Genomic DNA, 13,485 nt, shown 5'->3' with positions numbered 1-13,485 from the left:
CGACACGACGGTGGCTGACAGCAAAAACAGACAGTATGGGGATTTACAAGGGCCGAATAGCGTCCGGAGAATAGATAATACGCGGGAGATAAGACTACAGCGAAGGTGTCACCATATGTAATGAATGTTTCGGCGTAAGAACGTTGTAATATCCTCTGGGTAATGTTCTCGTCGTTAATTATTCAAGTATTAAATATGTAATTACGGGCAGTGGTAAGCGGTTAATAAAAACCAGCCGTACAAAGATGCAGATTAAAGTCAAACGACAAGTAGTGAAAAAAAAATGTGGTGAAGTTAACACAAATAAATTGACAAGAGCCTAAACAAGTCATAGCTACAGCTTAGCGCTGGAACGTTTCTTGTGTGATTTTACATTATATAGCATTTTGTCTAATTCTCTCGAACCGTGTGCCGTTAGTTTCAAACACAGTTATTAGATTGAATAATGCAATTAATTCTGACACATGCGTTATTTTATTGATATTGTTATTGCAATATATATCTCGCGATTACTAATAATAATTTCAAACAAATTATCGTTCGATACTTGCTGTCTGTCAAAACGTCATATCTCGCGACGATGAAACTTTCACTAAAATGTCATCCCATTGATGCCTAAGGTAAATAATTAACTAGAACGGGGCTCGATGTAGCGCGGTGTAAAACCTTTTAAGTCTGATATCGCTGAATAGAGAACGGTGAGCGCGCGCGGCGCGAACACGTCCGCGTCGTCGGAGATCCGTAACCGTGAAAGCCTGATTCTCGATAATGGCAATAATCGTCGGCGGCCGTTTTCGAAGAAGACAATGCCTGTCACGCCTGGCACTCGCACTCGCCGACGTACACGTGAAAGCTGCGTAAATGCAATGCGCTCGTTTCTCGCTTGGAGAGCTTCCTGCATGCATGCATGCATACGGCCGCAGTTTCCGTCGAGTACGATTGATCCGTCGAGTGGATCCGTGCCGGACGGCGATAGCCGAGAATTCCTCATTGACTCCCACCGGGAACGAGTCCTGAAAACTCGGCTAAAATTGGATTCCGTCGACTTCGCGAAATCTTCGGGAAAACGTATCAATTTGAAGTCCGCGATCGGAATATCACGTGCGAGCCGCATTCTGGATTTCTCTTCCGCTTCGGAACTTACCGAAACTATCGGTGTCGGATAGTATTAACTGAATGAAAACTTCACGAGGGTCAACGAGATTAAAAAAAGCTCTCCTCTAATCAATACAGTTTACTTTCAAAATATTATAGAGAGCTGTTCAGGAGAGGGAGCTGATTTGTCGTTCGAGCACGCAGCTTTGTTTCAAAATCTGAGTCCTTCGTAAATCTGTTTCTTTGAAGACACGAGACTCGAGCACTGGTACGTATGTACTGGATTTTTAGCTGCCTTGTTAGAAATTGGTATCGATATGTCATGGTAGCTTGGCATCCTGCTCGCGGAACGGGTTTGGGGCTTCTTCAATTTACGGAAGTGGCGTCGCTGTAATACGTCGCTCGGCTAAAAGTGGAGCAAAGCGTGATGGTGTCGGGCCAGTGCCAGCCAAGGTAAGGATAGATGCTCGGAAGGAAGGTAGAAGGACCGAGATACTCCAAATCCATTCGTTTTTACGATCGAACTGTTGCCCAAAGTCCCGTCACTGTCGCTATAAAGCTTTACTTCTAACGATTTGGGACGAATAAAGAGAACTTCGAATAGAAATCATAAAATCATTTTCCACGATTTTCTATTTAAGCTCCAGACATTATCTGCTGAATAATTTAGTTATATTAATTTTAGGAAATTTACTGTTGCGACAAGATGTGCGAATTTAGATCTACTTTTAATATCTATTTTAAATATTATTCTATTAATATTCTATTAATTTAATTATTAATTTAACAAATTAACTAATTGCAAATGGTTTTGAAAAATTCATTTTGTAAAATTTAAATAAAGCTATCGCATAAAATAATGAAATATGTAATTGCACTCGATATAGTGCAATATAAATAAAACTAAATAAAATTAAAATTGCCCGAGACAAGTATAAATTATAAATATATATCTCGAGTAATTTTAATTATATTTAGTTTTCTTTAGAAATAAGATTATTTAGTTTTTTTACTTATAAATAAAAATATACACGCAAACAAAATAAGTAATATTAAAAGCCATAAGTAATATTAGAATTTTAACATTATTTTCAACGCTAAGAGCAATGACCGTGCATTGGCTCTTTCTCAATTTAAATTTTAAAATAATTAAAATATTAAAATAATTAAAAACTCCAAAACTGTGAGATAATGTACCACAACATACACTAATAGTTTTAGAATTTTTAACTACCTTATTGAATCTCTCTCTCTCTCTCTCTCTATATATATATATATAACCTTCATTTCCTTTTTTACGTCTCTACTTTAAAACAACGTGATCAAAATACGTCCCCTCAAAAATGATTCACTTTCATCTGAAACATCTTTTCATATCCTCAAAAATAAGTAAAATATTCAAAATGGAGAAAGAGAGAGAGAGAGAGAGAAACTCAGATATATACAGGGTGTACCGTAACGCTTAAGAACAAACTCTTGAGATCATTTTAAAATGAAAATTTTAATACCAAAATGTTAAAACTGCAATAGTTTTTAAATGAAAAGGGTTTAAAGTTGGCAAATTAAAACTCCAAAATTTGCGCTCTCACACAGGTATAGCGTATGACATAATGAACGTATTACGTATATACGAAATTAATGAAAATTATATTTAGAAACGTCTTCGTTATCTGTGTGATATGCTATACCTGAGTGCAAATGTTTTAAACAGTTTGATTTGCTAACTTTAAACACTTCTCATTTTAAAACAATTGCAGCGTCGACATTTTGTTATGTAAAAATGTCTGTCTCAAAATAATTTTAGGAATTTATTTTTAAACGTTGCTATAATCTTTATGGGATATTTTATATATATGTGTCTCCTATAAAAATATGTGTGAAATAAATGTTAGACAATACTTTATTGAATAATGATGCGTTTGCCGACAGTTTATAAATTTGTAACTATTTCACTCATGTTTATGCTTATTTATGTTTCGGATAAATCTAGATCATTAATACTCTACTAGAAACTATTATTCAAAAGCCATTCTGCGTTTATGAAGCATTTGCACAACAATAATAGGATACTACCATTTTATGTAGATAAGGCGGTTATCGTTAGAATTATATCGTTATCGTTAAAATTACACTATAGGATCATCATGAGTGTACGTGCCATTTTAATGTGTTCAATTTAGTACGCGTACCATTACACATATTTGTATCACAACCGAAAATCGAAATTGTTTGTATTGTTTTATTTATTGGATATCAGTATCTTTCTTTTAGTAAGATGCCTCAATAAAATCATATACCTCAATAATTACCTACAATAGCAATTATTACGTAACGAATAATACTCTGTATCAAGTATTAGACTCGATAATGACTATTTGCATGCAATAACCATAAATAATCAGCTTTAATGCACAAGCAATCATGGAAAATGTAACAGTTATCGTTAATCATTATGCATATATTACTAATTATTTCAATAATGACGTAAATATATTGTGTAGTTCGTGAAACAACGTATAATAAACTTAATATTTAGTAATATGATATAGATTACACTTCATGATGCACTGATAAAGTCGCATGATACAATAACAGTGTGTTTATGTGTGTGTACACACACACACACACACACACAATATATATATACAATATATAAATATATATATATATATATGTAATAAACTGTTTAGAAATTGTAATATATAAGAAATACGTAAGACTATAAATAGAATTTTATTCTGAAATCCGAGGATGTTCCAAAAAACAATATAATACTCACTTTAAACGATGTATAAGTACATTTTCGGATTTCAGGATAAAATTCTATTTACAATCTTACATATCTATGTATTTTAATAAATATACATTTTACACGTATACGTTCTACTTCTTCAAATATTTTCCCCATTGTACGTAAAATTACATAATACAAAACATAAAGTACATAAAATCTTATTGAATTCTGAAATGAATAATCCAAATTCAACCTTACTAGTTTATAGATAATGTCTTAGAGTATATGTATAATCTGTTCACATTTTAGATTGCACTTTCATTTCTTCCAGAATTATTTTCTAGAAAAAAAGAAGATAAATAGTACATTTCCTAAATGGAACCATAAAAAAAGTTATCGTCACGTCGTCGTCGGAGGAAGAAATGTCACAAGTTGCAATTATCTAAATACAGTGCGCAACGTTGGCCGATAAAGCGCGAAGTGATAACGACGAGAACCGTTTGTGCACTTCTCGTAGGTGTCATCACTAGTGAGGCGCGCCCATTCTGAGCCAGGTGGCTGCATTGCACATGCTGTCGACACATCGAGGGCTGTTATAGTCATTAGAAGATAAGTGTCTCGTTCTGTTGGTATCGATCGTCGCTGGCCAACGTACGCTACATTTCTCGTTATGGGAAGTGAGGAACAAATAGCGGGCCATTAGAATGGCTTTCCCTCGCGCGTGTTACCACGCGCGCCAAGCTTTCAGGCATATTACTCTCCTTAACTCAGGCGACCGTCGCGCAATTACGCGTCAATCCTGTACGGTGGACTTGATGGAGCGATGATTTCACGCGATATCGAGTTTATATTAAATTTTTCAAGTCACGATGCCACAGCAGCCCATATAATCCGAAATATTGACATGTCGCATCTTTGTTTCAAATCTGACCTAATTCAGAAAAATCTAGATTTCCAGATAAAGGAAAAAAACTATTTTTCAACTTGACAGAAAATTATTGGCCAATCAAATAATATGGGTAAATAGAATATTACTCTTTCTTTTTCACAAGATGAAAAATAATTTTCCTCTCTTTCATGGAAATTTAATTTTTTGAGTGGTCATTTCAGAAGTAAAAGTACGATATGTCGATATCTTTTGAATTGTCTTTCCTTCTCATAAGGTAATTATACCCTATATGACCTACATAAGCTTTGCGATTCTTTTTAATTTTTTGCTGAGTCAAAAATTAAAATTGATGGCCAAAGAGTTCAAAGTAGAAAACTTTTCTAAACATTAATTTTAAATATGAAACAGTTTCAAATATTTACGTGATTGCAGTGAAGATTTTTAGAACAAAAATGTCATATAGATTGTATTGGATATCGCATATATTATTCAATGTGGTCTAATTGTATTATTTCTCCTTTATCACAAAAAATGTTAAAAAAATATATAACAAAGAGATGTTACATTTATAAACTTAGAAGTTTGTTAACTTATTGACATGTTTATTGATATATTAACATGCACAAAGGACTGTTTTCATCAACAGTCCATTAAATAAATAATTGATCCGTCTTAATTTTTTCTCCTTAGAACCATGGCTTATGAATCGAAATTTAGCAAGCTGATTAATTTATGATCTGAAGTAAAGTACTGAATAAAAGTACTGAAAAAACATTACGATCGATGTACATATTATTGATCTAGACCATATTATTGGTTCCACCTTACGAAAAGTTTTCTTTCTTTGACTATAAACAAAATGCTATGACAAAAATATGAATTAGATACAGCGCTGTAAAGTATAAATATAGAGCTACAATTATATAAACTGCGTAGATTAATAACCATCATTTGACAGTTATAGAAATCAATAATTTTCCTATAAAATATTAGATCATGAGAAACGTAATAAAAAAAATTCTACTTTTGATTTCACTGTCAACAACAGAATACACAAATTGAGCGGTTAACTGCTGCAAACAAGTGTCACGTTGACACTCTGTACGACAGCGTTATTAGTTCAATTCATCGTGTAACTACTTAGAAACAGCAAGTAGACCATATTAGGTAGTAAGCCATATAAGACACACTTACTTTATGTAGACGTACATACATATAATTATCAAATTTTATTCAGTTAAAACCGAGATCATTAAAAAAATCTTTAGAAATTGAATAAAGAATGTGCGTTGAAAACGACATATGTTAACGTGACTATATTTGCATTAAATACCATTACGTACCATATTAAATGTAACTGTGTAAATTTATTAGACAAAAGTCACGTAATTCCGGCCTTCTGCGAATAGACTTTACGACGTCTTACGGGCGTATACGCGCAAGCGAAATTACTTCCCTTCCGTTCGCCCCGCACAGTTCCGCAGTCTTTTATCTCCGGTGACCAGAGCGCGCGGTTAGACGACAGAAAATGGTTGCCCGCAAACTTTCTACTTAAAGCAATATTCCGAAGATCGCAAAAATCTCAACCATTAGAGAGTTTCGTGAGTCAAGTTCCTCTTTTCGAAGTCGTCCATTTTCTGAGCGGAGGACGAGACGTACAAAAGAGAGAAAGAGAGAGAGAGAGAAATGTTCAATGGAAATCTATTGTTCGAGACAATGCCGATATGCATATGGATACGCATAAAGGGGGCGAGGGGGGGGGGAGAGGCACTTTTAGATTGCACTTTCATTTTAAGTTTTTAAAGTCAGAGGTCGAAAAGTAGCCCCAATCTGTTGAGGTGGAGCGTTACGCGAAACTGCAAATAGCTCCTTATGGACCGGAGTGTTTCCTTCTCGAGCGTCTTCGACGTTTATCCCGGCGGTATTGCGTTTATTTTCCAATTTAGGTCAATTTGCGGCAGGCATCGATGTCTCGCCTCGGCGCACCGATATAATGCGCCTTGACGCATACATTATGTTACTAACCAGCGACCGCCTAACAATGTTGTAGTTTTGAAAAATTGCCACTGGGAGCTGGTGCGACACGTAATTTAACGCATGAAGTCGCCGCCGTTGACTCACTCACTCACTCTCCCTCCATTTCCCCTCCCCCCTCCGCCGCTCTCCCTCCTTCCCTCCCTCCCGTTTATAACGAGATAAAATTCTATCTTGCGAGGTACAAAATTTTATCTCAGCGTTTGGACATGTATCGCGTTAACGGAAAAACATGACGCGATAAATCCATATAGATATTGTAATCGCTATTATTCATTCGGGAGAACGGTTAGAAAAATGGATAAATTATTATTTACATTTTATAACGGGATCGTTAATAACTAAACTTCGCAAAATCATACATAACGTTATTTATGACGATCGGAGAAAATTATTTTGTACCACACCGTCCCTTGATGCATGTCTTGATTATATCCAACATCGATTGCGTCCCACACCATGCTCAAGTAAACTGATATAATGTCGCATAACGATATGTAAATGACGTTATGATTTCACACTCAATTTAACGCAGTAATTATATTTGAAAAATTGTTAACACAGTAATCAATGCGGAACATTAATCAGCGCAATTGCCCTTATTCCGATATCACTTTCCCGATAAACAGCAGCGCCGTCGCGCCGAGCAAACACCGTTCTTTCGGCAATTTTCGTTTGTTAAAGAAATTATTATCAGGTCGTAAAGCGCAATATCGTTTTACGGCTTAATAATAATTAACGAACGTAGAGGTGTCTGGCGAACTAATACCTACACATATTTTTCAATTTATTTTACGAGAAATTCATGATATGACTGCAGCGCCTCGCGTTTAATTAAATTCCACGAGCGGGCAAAAGTGACGGAGGTTCGAGCAAAAAATTGGTCCTCTTCCGGATGGACGATTAGAACTCGATAACGAGAGAAAGAGAGAGAGAGAGAGAGAGAGAGAGAGAGAGAAAGAGAATGAGAGAAGGAGGGAGAGAGTGAGTGAGTGTGCTCTCTCGAATTATGATATAGAGCTTTCTCGTGAGTTTTTTCCGATCAAGGTTTTTTTTGGTCGCGCTTTGGGGATAAGCGGAATGCGAAGAAGCGGAATGTCTACAACTCTACAACCATGGAGCGCATCATCACATGTGCGAGCCTCATATATTTACGTGCGCGTTTACATAAGTATGTATATACACGGGAATACATAAACGAAAACACGCATATATATCTGTACGAATTTACGAGGCTCGTCTCTTTGTCGTAAATCTCGCTGCAAAATCATAATGCAGAAAATGCACCAGGTGGATTACGATCTTATTTGTCGCGCGCGGAAGCTGCAGTTCGTAAGTTTGAACGAAAGGTCTCTCGTAAACCTTCGAAATGACCGTCTACGTCTTTCGGCTTGCATCTATACCTATTCGGGTGTTTTAGCATCCGAGGCAAGAATGAAGTGACGAGGGGAGAGGGAAACGCGTGTGCTCTCACCGGATATGGAAGACGCGCATTTCTGCTGATCAAATTCGAACTGAAGATTGCATGAATGTGAATCGTGCGCTGGTTAAATTTGGATTTCTTCGGATCGATATAATCGACGAAACACGCCTTCTTATCGTTGCGAAGTAACGGCGAGCACTTTACACCATTTCCATAGTTATAGTATTCCATGAATAGCTTTTAATTCCAGCCGGGTAGCGTAAATTCGATATGAAACTTAATCCGCTAGCATTTAATCCTCTAATTTAAGAATTCATTCATTAGGATCGTACTAAATGTTTTCTCTGGCAATCAAAATGCCAATATCTAAAAACAGTATTCCAAGATTTGCTAGCAACATGAAACTCAAAGAAGTAAATTTATCCACTAAAACTTAATTAGATAATAAAATTTGATTTATTAATTAATCGCTAAAAACTGATAGCTATTTCCGATTTCTATGAAGTCTATTTGATTATATCAAAACACCAGTGTTTACTACTATCTATATAAAATTATCTAAATAATCATCTAGATCAGAAAATAGAGTTATCTTTTTTTTATCTATATTATTACAAAGTATATTATCTTCATCTTCGTCTTAGATAAAAAAAGAGTTAACTTTTCAAATTATATAAGATAATGATAAAAATAGAGTCCTTGTAGTCTCAACTTCCAAATTATCATTTATCTTAACAAAAGAATTTTTTAAAGTGATAACAATGGGGTTTCGTTCCAAAATTCACATTCGATGACTGAAAATCTATAGCATATGTAATGTGAACTGTAGATTTTTAGTGTATGTCAAAACGCAACTTACATTGCACAGATCAGTAGAGATACTTACAATATAAAAATTATCCCAAAACTATAAATTCGAAAACTATTACAAAGACTTTTGTCAGTCAATTATATAAGTTATATATTCCTTTTATTTTTTAACTGACTTTTATTTGAATATTGATTTCAAAAAGGAATATTTTTTATCAAATTGAATTATTTGAAAAACTTTTATATTTAAAATATAAAGATATAAATATATTTTGTTTTCATATCCTAAATTGTTTCGCTCAAGAACGATATCATTTATATAAAGCGATATAAAAAATTATTTAGACCATGTACAATTTTATTTTTTATCCATATAAATTAAAATTAAATCATCTTCATCTTATGTAAGATGATTTAATTTTAATTTGACACACTTACATGTAATTTATCTTACCTTTATCTAGATAATTTCAAATTGTCTAAGCGTAACATGGCACAATACGATCGCGTTAAAAGCTTTCTCCGAATATCTGATGAAATCCGATAATACTTATTTCCAAAAATACAAAATACGTGATGCCGTCGTAACCGCCAGAATGTCAACGTGCTTTCATTTAATACAGAAACGAAAACGAAGGCGCCGGCAATATTGCTCCTAAGGGCACCGTCTAAATCGGGGGTTTATTGCCGCACGAAAATCTCGAGACGGCAATCTCGAGATCGGCCCTCTTTATCACGTGAGCTTTTTGACAAACTCCCGCAGAAAGGCACTCCGTTTTAGCTAGTGACGTGGCTCGCGGTGGAAACGTGATGTGAATTCGCGACCGGGGCGTCGCGTCGCGCGGGGACGCTCGTTCGTTCAGCTCATGTTTGCCAATTAAGACGGAAACCGGTAATTGGCGGGTCATCGATTGATTACGCAGCGACCGAATTAAACAAAGGGCCTCGTCCCTTTGCGCGAATATATATGTGTAGGCGTGTTTGCGCCGATGGTCACGGACGTAAATCTGCGCCACACAGATCACCGATTGACGGCATACTGACGAGAGAAAAGACGCTGATATGCGGGCGGATTTGTAATTCATTATTATCGAACTGCTCGCGACATACAGGGTGTCCCATTTTAATCAATCCAGTCGATTTTCTCCAAAAGTATTGATGATACAAAACAATGTTTTAAATAAAAGTAGAACATTTTCAACAGAAATACATTTTAATCACAATTATTTTTTTTTCTAGATAGAGGTGCTAAAAAAATATGAAAGTTATCTTTTAAAGTGAAATTATAATTTTTTTTATACGTAATATGATTCCTGTAATTATTCTGCATATCAAAATATTAAAATAAAGTTATCGAAAAATCAGTAGTTCACGAGATATTTTATACTTTATTTTGATATATTTGGTCATAAAATATAAAATATCTTATAGATTATTAACTTCCTTGATAATTATATTACCTATTAATATTTCTTTGTACAAAATAATAAAATAAATAAATTGATGTAAAAAAACAGAGTTGCTTTAAAAATTACGCAACTTGCTATAAGTATTATATATTTTTCTAAGGCAACTCTCTTTTCTTTACACCATTTGATTTATTTTATTATTCTGTACATTAAGGTCCAATTAAAAGTCAATTACCAAGTATTTTATACCTTATGTCAAAATATAGCATGATAAATTATAAAATACTGATTCGTTTTCATAAACTATATTGATTTTTCAGCAGAATAATTAAAAGAATTTTATTATATAAAAAATATTATAATTTCATTAAAAAAAATAACGGTAATTTTTATATCTTTGTAACGCTAAAAAAAAACAACATGATCAAATATTCTTCGAAACAGTTACACTTTCATCTAAAACATTTTTTTGCATCACCAGTAATATCGAAGAAAATTGAGTGGATTGATTAAAATGCGATACTCTATACATGTTCCTTCAGCAGTAGCGGAGTGTCATTAACTTGCTGTTACTTTTTTCGCACGCGTAATTAACTCGGTCTTTGCAAGAAATGGTATACGTAATTTCTTTATAATCACAACGAAGAAATTATTTCTGTTTCGAAGAAGCATTTTGTACCCAACTTGAAAATAATATTTCTCAAGATAACAAACCATCGGCTCTTTAGAATCCGAGCTCGCATAAATTTTAGACTTTAAGCCACAGTCTCGTTGGGACCTACGCTATAAAATAAGCCTATTGTGAGGGAAGTAGCACTATGCGATTAAATTATGTTGTGCCGCGGATTTACCACGTAGTCATGCAGCTGAGTACGTACTTAAAGTTAAGATAATTAATAGTTGGTCAGAAGTGTTCATTGATTTTATCGATTTAGTGGCTGCTTTATTTTACGCTTGATAAGTTTCAAGCGCACCATGAACAATTTCTTACATATTGCATAAATTTGAAACCTTTTTCACTTCTCTTCTTCGCATCTCCCTCTGTTACGAATTATATTAATAATGAGCAACAAAAACGTGATGTAAACATGATTTATGGGTGTATAATAAAGCAAAAACTAGTCACGCGTACGATATTAACGCCGTGCAAAAATTCAAATCTATTTGAAATCTATTTTTCTGCCTGTCACTCCTTATTAGCTTATAAATTTACGGCAAGAGATTTATGAACCGCGCGCTCGTTAGATGAAAATGAAAGTACTTTGTGTAATAATCACATATAAATAATAATAAAAAAATTCGCTGCAATATTCGTTGCATTTTGCGTACTAGTTCATAAAAACTTAAAATTTATACCATTAGGTCGACTACTTCATTTGACATTAAAAAAAAGTATTAGCATTAAATGTATGAGAAGCCTTTTCAAGATATTTAATCTGTTTACCAATTAAAATGTTCCATAGCCTTTTACTATTTATTTATTACTACGTATTAAATATTTAAATAGATTGTTAATATATAACGTATTTTTCAATACGTATTTTTCAATAACATTAACACAAAAATAAAACTTTGTAATTCAATAAATATCAGGTGACAGTGCGAACGTTGTTATCATTTGATTTTTTAACTCGAACGTACTTTTTTCAGTTCGTTGATATCCCAAAAAAGTGCATTACACACCTGCACTTGGCACAACGAACAAAAGCTGCCGTGTCCGCAATGCACGTGAAAACGGGAACTATTGTCCCGGTGCCAAGTACAGGTGCGACAAGAGCCTTTCGTACGACGAGCATCTCGCGGCTATCGCGATTCGACGACGAGACGCGAGTGACTTCGTCGACGCGGATGACGACGTGAATTGCGAGCCAACGATCGTTTTCGTCGACGCTTTAAGAGCCCGGGTGGTTCACTAACGTCCAATAGGAAATACGGCAGAGCTGAAGCGCCGCTTATACGGCCATGATTACCGTGTACTCGTCCAGAGTTGTTGCGGGCTGGTTTAGCACGTTAAACTGTCGGTGGAAGCTACATGCAACTCGCTTGTTTCCGTTTAATGCGCCTTGAGATGCAACGCTCGACGCCACGTATGCCATACGAAGCTCGCTGCGAGCATCACGGTCGCGGTTGTACATACACGTCCACATATCACGTGTACCGAGCGACGAAAGATCATTTATTCTCGTGAAAAGATGATGCACTGAAGATTTATTTCCGCGCACCATCGCAAACATTTATTATTTTATGTGGTAAAAAGAAGGTATAAGTGCGTATACCAGGTAAGCATGTACAAGAACATGTAGAACAATATACAATTCGGATCAGTTTACGGTATAAAATTTTTTATATTTTAATAACAAGCTCACGCAGTATACTATTTTTCGATCAAGTGAGTTATATAAAACTTGGCAAACAAGAAAGTAATTAAATATTCAAAAAACATTTTTTAAGAATAATGTCTGAAAGAATTAATAAAATGTATCTGCCTATTATTACTATTTCTCATTACTATTGGGTCATTAAATATGAAACTTTACACATGTGAATATCAAGATATTAAAAAGTATATACGTTGCTCATATTTATCGTTACAATTGTATCATTCAGTAATAAAATACATTTGTGTATATCTAACGTAAAATTATGTAAAAATCTTATGCTAAAATATATCCATTAGATATTCATCTCAGCGTAGGGAGGACATTAAAGGATTACGATCATGATTCCACTCAATCGGCTTTAGGAGAGACTCGAGCTTACTATCTTACCAAGATATGTCTATCCAATCCGCTTATATGCTCTTTCCATCTTAATTGCATCTAATTGCTAAGTGGTTTAAATGGCTCAATTATTCCTGAAGAAAGATTGAGCGTAAACTGCTTTAAAAAGCATATATAATTTGAAATATGACCTAAATATTTCCTCGCTTCATAGCTGAAGTCAAATTATTTTATTTGGTCAAAAAAATCTGGCGAGCGACTTTCTGCGAGCAACTTTGCGAGTGATGTTCGCGATCGGATATTAATTCCAAGTATTTACTGAAACAAAATTTACTTAGAAACATGATGCTGTTTTCATATGAGAAGGAGCT

At 34.6% G+C, this 13,485-nt stretch overlaps 1 protein-coding gene across 5 annotated transcripts in view; it reads right to left on the bottom strand.

Annotated features, from left to right (window-relative positions):
• Positions 1-13,485, bottom strand: part of LOC105202438 (zwei Ig domain protein zig-8) — a 368,807-nt gene that overhangs the window by 269,822 nt on the left and 85,500 nt on the right. The gene's annotated exons all lie outside the window — the stretch shown is intronic.

This window comes from Solenopsis invicta, chromosome 7, assembly GCF_016802725.1.
Source record: "Solenopsis invicta isolate M01_SB chromosome 7, UNIL_Sinv_3.0, whole genome shotgun sequence".
Classification (NCBI taxonomy): domain Eukaryota; kingdom Metazoa; phylum Arthropoda; class Insecta; order Hymenoptera; family Formicidae; genus Solenopsis; species Solenopsis invicta.
Note: the sequence above shows the minus strand (reverse complement) of the source record. Positions and strands in the feature narration are given on the sequence as shown.